Source organism: Puntigrus tetrazona, chromosome 19 (assembly GCF_018831695.1).
Source record: "Puntigrus tetrazona isolate hp1 chromosome 19, ASM1883169v1, whole genome shotgun sequence".
In the NCBI taxonomy this organism is placed as follows: Eukaryota; Metazoa; Chordata; class Actinopteri; order Cypriniformes; family Cyprinidae; genus Puntigrus; species Puntigrus tetrazona.
In genome coordinates, this window is record NC_056717.1 from 14,345,423 (window position 1) to 14,356,730 (window position 11,308).

Consider the following 11,308-nt stretch of genomic DNA (forward strand, 5'->3'; position numbering starts at 1 on the left):
TAAGTGTCCATCCCAGAGTGGACTCGCCAGTAGTGGACAGGGTGACACAGTGACAGAGCTGTATCTACAGCTGACAGGAAGAACAGAGAGCTCTGTGCACCTCATCAGCACCTTTAGAAACAATGGAAGTAGTTCTTACCAGACTGAGAGATTTCTCCTGTAAAGAAACTTCTTTTGATCATTGTAAAGCAGCAGCGATGTGCAGGGACCATTCCTCATCCCAGGAGGTGTGCAGAGGGAAGCGTATGGCTGGAGACGGGGACGCAGGCCGGCTGGACATTGAGAGCGCTCTGGCCTGGCTCAGGAAAGAGCTGGTAAGGATTTAGCACTGTTTGATACATTGTTAGCAATTTGGATGCAAATATGAGGGATTTGGACAATATTTTGACTTGGCATCCCCCAGGGGATCATTTTTAGGAAAACTAATTAAAGCTCTAGCATATATTATTATGTAATATAATTGTTTTACCTGGTGTAAGACTTACTTTTTTCAGTTAACTCTTGTCATATTTTGCCATACAGTTTGTTTTGTTTTCAACCTCTTTCTTATAAAGAATCATCTGGAATTCATCTTTAGTTCACAAAAATCCAAATGTATAAATTCTTAATCATTTAATAATTTTATTATCCTATATTTTGGCAGATTGTTTATTTACATTATAATTTACATTTTCATATTGTAACGATAAAATAAATGTATGTGTATAATTATAGTTTCAAAGTGTATTTTTATTTATCAAGGGTCCATCAAAGTGATAACAATTGACAGTAAAAATAGTTATTGTATAATATAAGACATATATTTCAAATAAATGCTGATAGTTTGAACTTCTCAACATGAATATTGAAATGAATAAGAAATGTTTCTTGAGCAGCAAATCAGTATGCTGTAATATTTTCTGAAGGATCATGTGGAGACTGGAATAACGGCTTCTGAAAATTGCCATCACATGAACAAATGAATTTTTTATTTATTTTTTAAATTTATAATTACAATAATTTTTGATAATTTTTATCATATAAACAATGTTAAGTGGTTGGCATAAGACACTTATAAGAGTCTCATAAGAATCTTGTATTTTATTGATCAGTTTTTTCCTCCCTGTGTATAGTGGGTGTCCTGGGTGGTCTAAACATTTTGTGCGTGTCTATTGTTGTAGACATAGGTCATGTTGTTTCAAACTCGAGTGAAATCAAAGGTCAGCTTGCGTCTTTACAACGTTACTCCTCATGAGTAAAAAATTACGACCGTCTCGTCATTAACATTCGTGTTGCGACCCTTACAACGTCCCAGGGGTTAAATTCTGAGCGGGCCCGTTCTCACTAGATATATTGCTTGGCATTTACAGCCTCTGTACTCATGGCAACCTTTCACACAAAAGACACCACAGAAACCCTTTAAGACGAGCTAATATTACGTCTCATTGGTCTATATTCATCACTTCAGTACATCTGTGACTTCCAATATAAATCACGAACAATGTCTATTGTTCTTCCTTTAGCGCTATTTTAACTGTGCTTGGTTTAGAACATGTTTATGACTGTTCTTTGATAAGAGTGAGTGTGTGGTCGTTTGAAAGCTGCTTCTGGAGTAAGGTGAATTCGGGTCTTCTGGTTCCACACTCTATATTCTGCTCATTAACTAAAAGAGCATTCACGTCATTGTTCTTTTCCAGCCTTAACACAGTTCCAATGACTCCCACAGGTTCCAGTGTTCACTTCCAGTCAGCATTTATGCCAATTTACTCAGCTGCCCACATAAATAGTGTTGTTTTGTGTTTTCTCCTATAGGAAATCAGGTTTAAATTGAGGTCCATTAAATGTGCTTCAGTGGAATAGAGAAAAGCACATAAACACACTCGAGCAGATGTACTGTTCACTCTTACGAGCAGTTCAGTGGCCAGGAATGGTTTCACCTGCTTCCAGCAAAGTTCATGTCCCTTTCTCTTTAATTTGCTTTGATTAAATCTTCCGAAGCAGGCTCCATTATTAGTCTGCCAGTGTAATTAATGCAGTTTTTGGCGGGAACCCTTCTTGTTTCGTCCTTTCTTCCGTCAGAAACAGGCTCATGAAATGTGCTGGAATGCAGGATATTATTTCCTCTCAATACATCCAATTAGACTGCCATGGTCACCAATAAAAAGAGCAGAAAGAGGAAAAAGACATTTGCATCTGAAAAAGACACTGCCCGTCTAAAATACTTTCAACTCGCGCTGTTGAATACAAGGATAAGAACTTATTCAGCATAGTAACACTTTAACCTTGACCAGATCATTCTGGCATGAATATGTGAATATGTTAGAACTGTAATGTTTGTTCTGGTCACTCCTTTCAGAGACTTTGAATGTCAGAGCTTTCCCAGTGTCTCACTCTGTTTATTTTCTTGAGGTTTAGTTTAGAAAGATGTTTTGGATAAAGAGCAAAATGTAAATTGAGGTGAAGGATAATTGTAATCCAAACCGTTTCCCAGAATGAGGATTGAATAGGGTTTTTAGGCAAAAAGGTTTTGATGGTTTATGATGTGGATATGCAAAGTAGGACCTACGTCAGCTTTACCTGTAGGAATTATAGAAAGCTTTAAGGGGGTCGCTTTATAAAGAAATTTCTGGCAGTTTTTAGGCATCTTTTCAGATCCATTAGTTTGTCGTCAACTAGCCCTATCTTAAACGTGTCTTTAACTCAAGACTTAAGCATTTGGTTTATATATATATTTGGTCCACCAAAAAATATTTACAACGTTGTCATTAAAACGTTTTCAACTGTCACACGTGGACTTTTGGTGTTGTTTTGTCCTGTGCCATATGTTTAGTGTGTCCTTTCAGTTAATTGTCTAATTTGTCGTCAGCTGTGTTTTGTTAGTTTAATCAGTTCCTGTGTGTATTTAAGTTCCAGTTTACTTCTGTTTTATCATCAGTTCTCGTCTTTGTGTGTTTTTCGTCCTGTCTGCCTGCCAGCCTGTAAATATATTGTTTATTTAGTTTTTAGAAGATTAAAACCGTTTAAGTTGACTTTTTCCTCGTTGAGTGCTCTCTCTCGCTAACCGCACAGACAGAAAAGCCGACCGTACTAAAGTAATTAGCAGTTTTTAACAGTCATTTTTTGCTTTTTCTAAATGCTTTCCCCGTTCATCGACCTCCTGCTGGAGTGGGTGCTGGTGTCATGTAACTCACCAATGACTGTCCAACTCGAAGACAACGACACCAGCCCTAGTCCCGATCCAGAGCCCAGCCCACCATCTCCCCGCGTCGCGGACCCCCAGCCTGAGCTGTGGATGTAGGATCCCTCTCCTCACCGTCCCGCCTCCGAGAGACCTGTAGACCCTTCGGCTCCCCCTAGGCTCCTAGCTCCCTCCTCTCCACCGTGGTCTGTCAGTCCACCAGCTCCACCAGGCTCCATCGTCCCTCCTGCTCCACCTTAGTCAGTCGTCGACCATCCGTCGCCTCAGGATTCCTCTCCTCTGGCTTCACCTCGTCCCTCCATCCCTCCTGCTCTGTCAGGCTCCTCCATCCCTCCGGCTCCACCTCAGTCCTCTGTCGCTCTGGCTCTGCCGCGTCCTTCTCGTCCCCCGTCTCAGCATTGGTCGCCGAAGCCCACAGCGTCGCCTAGGTCCTCCAGCACCTCGGTGTCACCCTGGCTCTCCATCTCTGCCTCAATCTCCTCCACCACCTGCTGTGCCACCATCGGTCAGCCATTCCTCCTCCTGGCTACTCCCTCCGTCTGCACCTCCCTGGACTTTTTTTTGTTTTTGTTTTGTTTTTTCGGTGCGAGAACGCACCTTCGGGAAGGGGGGCGATATGTCACACGTGGACTCTTTTGTTGTTTTGTCCTGTGCAATGTGTTCAGTGTGACCTACTTTCAGTTAATTGTCAAATTTGTCGTCAACTGTGTCTTGCTAGTTTAGTCAATTCCTGTGTATTTAAGTTCCAGTTTGCTTCTGTTTTATCGTCGGTTCTCATCTTTGTGTGTTGTGTGTGTGTGTGTGTGTGTGTGTGTTTTTTTGGGGGGGGTTTTTTGAAGATAAACCTTTCAAAGTAAACAAAATTCTACAAAACAACAGAGAACAAATCAAATTATCATATGATAGCTTTAACCTGCTTACAAACCTTTTAAACGTATGCTTAAAATGGAAGTTTGGACTCAATCGGTACTCGTATATATGAGGCATTACCTGCAGTCTCACCCTGACACTTAAACATCCGGCTCTATAATAATGCTGCTAAAAACATACATACTTGTGTCAAATTATACCATGTATATAAATTAATGTATCATTTGCATATTGATGCCAGGACATCATTCACATACATAGCAAAAAGAATTGGACCCAAGATAGATCCTTGCGGAACAACAGTTGATGTACGTAAATCATTGGATATGTGATTTTGTACTCTAACACACTGATAAATATGACTCTAAGCAGGTAAGTGAATGTGATGAGAAATTAAAACAGGTGAAAAGACATAAGGATTTTATGATTAACAGTGTCAAAGACTTTCTTTAAATCAAGGAACACTACTCTGAATGTACCATTTTTGTCTAAGAGAGTTTCAATGTCGAGAAACAGTCCAATATTCAACTTCGACTTTCAAACACTTAGGGATGATCCATGAGAAATTGAAAGATTAATACGTTTAGAAATTAGTTTGACTCTAATTAAACCTGACTCTTTGAGCACAACAGCATCTAAACCAGATGTATCGCTTACTCTAGATGATTTAAGAGATCTAATAGTTCTCATCTCATAACATCAGAATCACTAACAGGTCTTACCCTAAAAGCAGGCTCCACTGTTGTAACTGGACAAACATCAGTATATGCAGGCAGAAAACAATGAGTAATAGTTTATATACTATATATTTTCTGTACCATGCTATATTAAAGTATTCAAAATAATTCTATAGTTATTATAGCTGTGGTAATATAACAACGTAGTAGCCTAATATAAACAAATTACTTTATCAAAAACTACTTAGTTTTCATCTATAATATTATACTTCAATACCCTACAGTTAACTGCAGTAAAAACCAACATATTCTACAGTATTTATTGTAGTTTATTAGTTCACTGTGGTTAATACTATAAATTGCTGTAAATATTACATTTATATATATATATATATATATATATATATATATATATATATATATATATATATATATATATATATATATATATATATTATATACCTAGAGTATAATGGTTCAAAAACACTATAGTATTTACTATAAATTACTATAGTATTTTTTCATGTGGGTTATGCTATACATACATACGAATAAAATATAGCTATATAGCTCCAACGCTTAACTAAGTAATGTTTACTTTCTGCACTGTGCATTATTAACTGAATTAAATTCTTAAAAATGTTTTTTAGTCATTGTAGAGTGTACAAATGTTACTTAAATATTGAGCATTGCTTACCCTAAATACTGTTTAAAGCGTTTATTAAATCTGAAAAAAACATTCCTCTGCTTTGTAGATGGAGATGCGCTCTCAGGACCAAGCTTTGATTCGTCAGCTGATGGATCTTCATGACGGCATTCAGGAACTGAAGCAGGAGTGCGCAAAAGCCATAGATGAGGACGAGGAGGAAGAGGAACCGTGTTGGGATTCTGGGAGTGAGGGCGGGGGGAGCACTATGTCCTCCTTCTCGGGAGAAATGAGCTTTTACCCTTCTATCTTCTCCTTTAGCACATGTATGAGCCCCGCTCCTCTTGGAACCTACCTGCCCAAACGGGCCTTTAGCAGACGCAGCTCTGTTCCCTGAAACCTCCCTTTCAGATCACTTCACACGTTTCAGTACGCATGTTACATTAGTGTCAAGTCTCACAGAACAAAACATGACTTGTCATACAGGATACTGTATTTAAAACAACTGGGAAACATGCTATATGCTACGAAGTGAAAAGGTAATCCATTTTACACTGTGATAGACTGATATTCTATCTGAATAGACTAATAGAGATACATAGAATACAGTGAGGAGGTTTGTTTTAATCAAACGACGCTTATACTTTCTCTCGTATTACAAAACTGAAGTGCCTCTTCGAACTAAGTGTGTAACACTGACAGCAAAAGAAAGTTACCAGAACATTGTTTTGAAAGTTGAAACAACGAACAACTGGAGTCAATGGAAAATAAAGAACGCTTTTTTTTGGTTTGTTTGTTTTCACTGATAATCTAATTTTTCTGTGACAAATATCACTAACGATATGCTATGACATGCTTTGACGTCATACTTGACACATTACCACAAGTATTATAATAAAAACCTACAAACCTGATCAATGTCGAGATGAATCATTTCACGGTGCAGTAGGGGGTTTAAATCAAGACATTTTTAATAAACAGATGTTGCCATGTTTGCATACTATGCTAATAATTCATGTTCAAAGCTGAACAAATATCAACACTTGACTTTTCAGTCATACAGCAGATAATCACACAATACTATTAGTAATAAGAGCAGATATGACAAAATAATCATAGAAATTGTATCTATGCCAAGCATGTAAGTCTCATCTAACCTTCTTAAGGCTAGTTCCCTTTACATCTCCTATTAACGTTTTTTGTATCCAAATAGTATTATACACATTATTAATAGGACATTTGCATTTACACTGTTATTCCAATGCTTCTCCAGTCTGATCATCACCTAGAAATCAGAACCCATCTATGATTACATTGTGTTTGGGATGCATTTACATTGCTTTCCAATCGTGATTTGATCACCAAAAACAGTATGTTAGTGCCAGGTGTAAAGGGAGGTATATATTGTTTTGAGTTTAAAAACTCAGCACCCAGTTTGACTCATTTTTGGTCAGGTTTTCACGTACATGAGCATGCCATCACTGTGTTTTCCCAACAAGACGTTTTAACAAAGTGCCAGCGAAGTGCACTCCAGGAGAGTTATCTGCTCGCCGGGGCATTGTTCTCTCATTAAGCTCTGCTCTGCTCCGTGGGGTCACAGGTGCTCAGCGCCGTCAGCGTCCAGGAGCAGAGATCCGTTCTCCCGTCTGAGCCTCTGAATCTCCTTATTGAGTCCCAGCAGAGTCTGAGCCAGCTGACGGTCCTGAGAGCGCATCTCCAGCTGCATGAAAATCACAACAGATCAGACACATTCTATAACATATCTATCTATCTATCTATCTATCTATCTCTGTCTGTCATTCTATCTCTGTTTCTTGATCCTTCCATCCATCCATATATGTCAATCTGTCTATATCCATCATTTCATCTATCTGTTTTTCTGCCTGTACATCCATATATCTCTGTCTATCACTTAGCTTTACATTTATCTGCTTTTCTCTCCATCCATCTCGGTCTATCTCTCATTTATCACCCATCCATCCTTCCATGTGTCTATCATCCATTCTTTCATTTATCTGCTTTTCTGTCCCTCCATCTCTATTCATCCATCATTCCATCCATGTTTTTCTGTCCATCCATCCTTCATCCATCCATTCACGTCTTTCTGTCTACCATGCATGCTTTTATTTGTTTTTCTGCCCATCAATCTCTGTGTATCCATCCTTCCATTTATCTCTTTTTCTGTCCACCCTTCCTTTCATATATCTGTCTTTTTGTAATTCATCCTTCCATGTATGTTTTTTTTGGCCCATGTCTATCTATCTATCTATCTATCTATCTATCTATCTATCTATCTATCTATCTATCTATCTATCTATCTATCTATCTATCTATCTATCTATCTATCCATATATCTGTTTTTTTTATGTCCAAATCTAACCAACAACATGCAACAAATGCAACAACCAAACAATCCATTCTGAAAAATCACTTAAGATGTAAAAGTGGTTTCTAAACTTACCAGTTCTAATCTTAACCAAGTTATGGCTCCATCTATTTTGGCTCTCCGAAGCTCTTCGTTCACTTGTAAACTCTTTCCGATCGGATGAATAGCTGTCTCAGCAGATGTTCTCGGTTCTGCTGATGTTCTGAAAGCATGCAACAGCTTGTTCTTGATGTTCTCCAGAACCATGATGGACACAGAGTCCTCATACTGAGTTTCGGAGTTCATTGTGATATCCGGTCGAGCACAACTGAGTCCTGGTCCAAAACGTCCCTCGGAAAGAATTCAGTGCTTTTATACCGCACCAGTATTTCTTATTGCCTATTCTTCTATCCAACTGAAGCTGCATCCATTCTTTCACACAAGTCTTCCTCCTCCTTTGGCACACTGTCTCCTCTAACTAAATCGCAGAGATCGATACAGAGATTCCGTCCCGAATCTGAAGCATGTTTTTGTGTCTCTCTTGCTCTGGGACCAGCTTGTTTTGTCACTGTTTCTATGGCAATCCAGCCCCTCCACCCCGTCAGTAACCCCAATAAGAATGGAGGGACATTGTAGACAAAGACTATTGTTGCATTTGAAGAACTGAAAAGATTCCCCTCCCCTTCTCCTTCATTCTGCTCCTCTAAGCCCCCATTCAAGCATTGTGTGAGAAATAGGGTGTGAGAAAGATCTCAGTCGCGTCTTTGTGAGGCATCACTGTCTCTGTTTTACAGCAAGTTTTTTCTGACCTTCAGACTGGTTTTAGCAGCTGAAAGCTCTCCCTTTCAGCGCCGCAAACAAATGAGCGGTTGGGAAGTCGGACACCGTGTTACTCAACAGTTTGTTGAGAGCGAGAACGTTTTTATCACTTTTGCGGATAAAGACACGGGATTCTCAGAGGACGGGAAAATCCACATCGTTTTGGCAGTCCGAGAACAATCTTTTCGCTCTCTAGAGAAACAGGAACAGAAGTCTAGTGTTCTGCCTTCTGTTGTGTACAATGACTGCGACAAGGGAATAAGTGAGAAAAGGAAGGAGGGAATGTATTGAAAGACATGACTGATCAAATCCTATCAGCTCTTAAAGGATCTTTTGTACATCACCTAAAGAAAGCTGAATGAGAGACACAATATGTGCATAGAGGAGAATAAAATGCAAGCACAAATGCATTTCCTTCAGTTATCTGTAGACTATGGATTAGGTCTTTAACTTAATGAGGTCTCAGCGCATCAGTAAATGTGATAGATTATGCAAACAAAACATTAACAATTGCTGGACGCGTTGCTTGAAATAATGCAACCTTTACGCTGCGTTCAGTGGACCGCACATAAAAATGAGATTACGTTTTCTGGCCATAAAGCAGAGAACGACATGACAATATAATAGAGTCTGAATGAGCTGCTTGGCGTGACTATCAGGAATAAGCCATTTATCTAAGAAAAGACAGCCTCTGTTCCAATAATGAATGGAAATCTGCACAATTAACATGTTCTTGAGTCTAAGAGTTGTAAAGGGGGATGACAGATGTTTCACTTAATTATAAAATAATTATTTTGTAAACTTTATTATTGCGTATACCAGGAAAAGTAGAATTATGTATAAAAATAATATATATATACAGACGTGGACAAAATTGTTGGTACCCTTTGGTCAATGAAAGAAAAACTCACAATGGTCACAGAAATAACTTTAATCTGACAAAAGTAATAATAAATAAAATTCTATAAATGTTAACCAATGAAAGTCAGACATTGTTTTTCAACCATGCTTCAACAGAATTATTAAAAAAATAAACTCATGAAACAGACCTGGACAAAAATGATGGTACCCCTAACTTAATATTTTGTTGCGCAACCTTTGAGGCAATCACTGCAATCAAACGCTTCCTGTAACTGTCAATGAGACTTCTGCACCTCTCAGCAGGTATTTTGGCCCACTCCTCATGAGCAAACTGCTCCAGTTGTGTCCGGTTTGAAGGGTGCCTTTTCCAGACTGCATGTTTCAGCTCCTTCCAAAGATGCTCAATAGGATTGAGGTCAGGGCTCATAGAAGGCCACTTTACAATAGTCCAATTTTTTCCTCTTAGCCATTCTTGGGTGTTTTTAGCGGTGTGTTTTGGGTCATTGTCCTGTTGCAAGACCCATGACCTGCGACTGAGACCAAGCTTTCTGACACTGGCTAGAACATTTCTCTCTAGAATTCCTTGATAGTCTTGAGATTTCATTGTACCCTGCACAGATTCAAGACACCCTGTGCCAGACGCAGCAAAGCAGCCCCAGAACATAACAGAGCCTCCTCCATGTTTCACAGTAGGGACAGTGTTCTTTTCTTGATATGCTTCATTTTTTCGTCTGTGAACATACAGCTGATGTGCCTTGGCAAAAACTCTCATCTGTCCACAGGACATTCTCCCAGAAGCTTTGTGGCTTGTCAACATGTAGTTTGGCATATTCCAGTCTTGCTTTTTTATGATTCGTTTTCAACAATGGTGTCCTCCTTGGTCGTCTCCCATGTAGTCCACTTTGGCTCAAACAACGACGGATGGTGCGATCTGACACTGATGTTCCTTGAGCATGAAGTTCACCTTGAATCTCTTTAGAAGTCTTTCTAGGCTCTTTTGTTACCATTCGGATTATCCGTCTCTTAGATTTGTCATCAATTTTCCTCCCTGCGGCCACGTCCAGGAGGTTGGCTACAGTCCCATGGATCTTAAACTTCTGAATAATATGTGCAACTGTAGTCACAGGAACATCTAGTTGCTTGGAGATGGTCTTATAGCCTTTACCTTTAACATGCTTGTCTATAATTTTCTTTCTGATCTCTTGAGACAACTCTTTCCTTTGCTTCCTCTGGTCCATGTCGAGTGTGGTACACACCATATCACCAAACAACACAGTGATTACCTGGAGCCATATATATAGGCCCAATGGCTGATTACAAGGTTGTAGACACCTGTGATGCTAATTAGTGGACACACCTTGAATTAACATGTCCCTTTGGTCACATTATTTTCAGTGTTTTCTAGGGGTACCATCATTTTTGTCCATGCCTGTTTTAGTGAGTTTATTTTTTTAATAATTCTGTTGAAGCATGGTTGAAAAACAATGTCTGACTTTCATTGGTTAACATTTATAGAATTTTTATTTATTATTACTTTTGTCAGATAACAGTTATTTCTGTGACCATTGTGACTTTTTCTTTCATTGACCAAAGGGTACCAACAATTTTGTCCACGTCTGTATATATTTTATATTTTATATATATATATATATATATATATATATATATATATATATTTTTTTTTTTCCCAGTTATTCCAGCAGGTTTACAAATTAGTCTGAAATACGTTTTGGAGATAGGCTTTAAAAATAAACAAACCAAAACAAAACTTGTGCATGTGTGTGTATATAGTTATATACTAATTTACATGTGTAATGAGTAATGTGCTATCTAAATCAGAATATTAATGATAAAAACATTTAGTTAATATTCATCACAACACGCTTCAAACT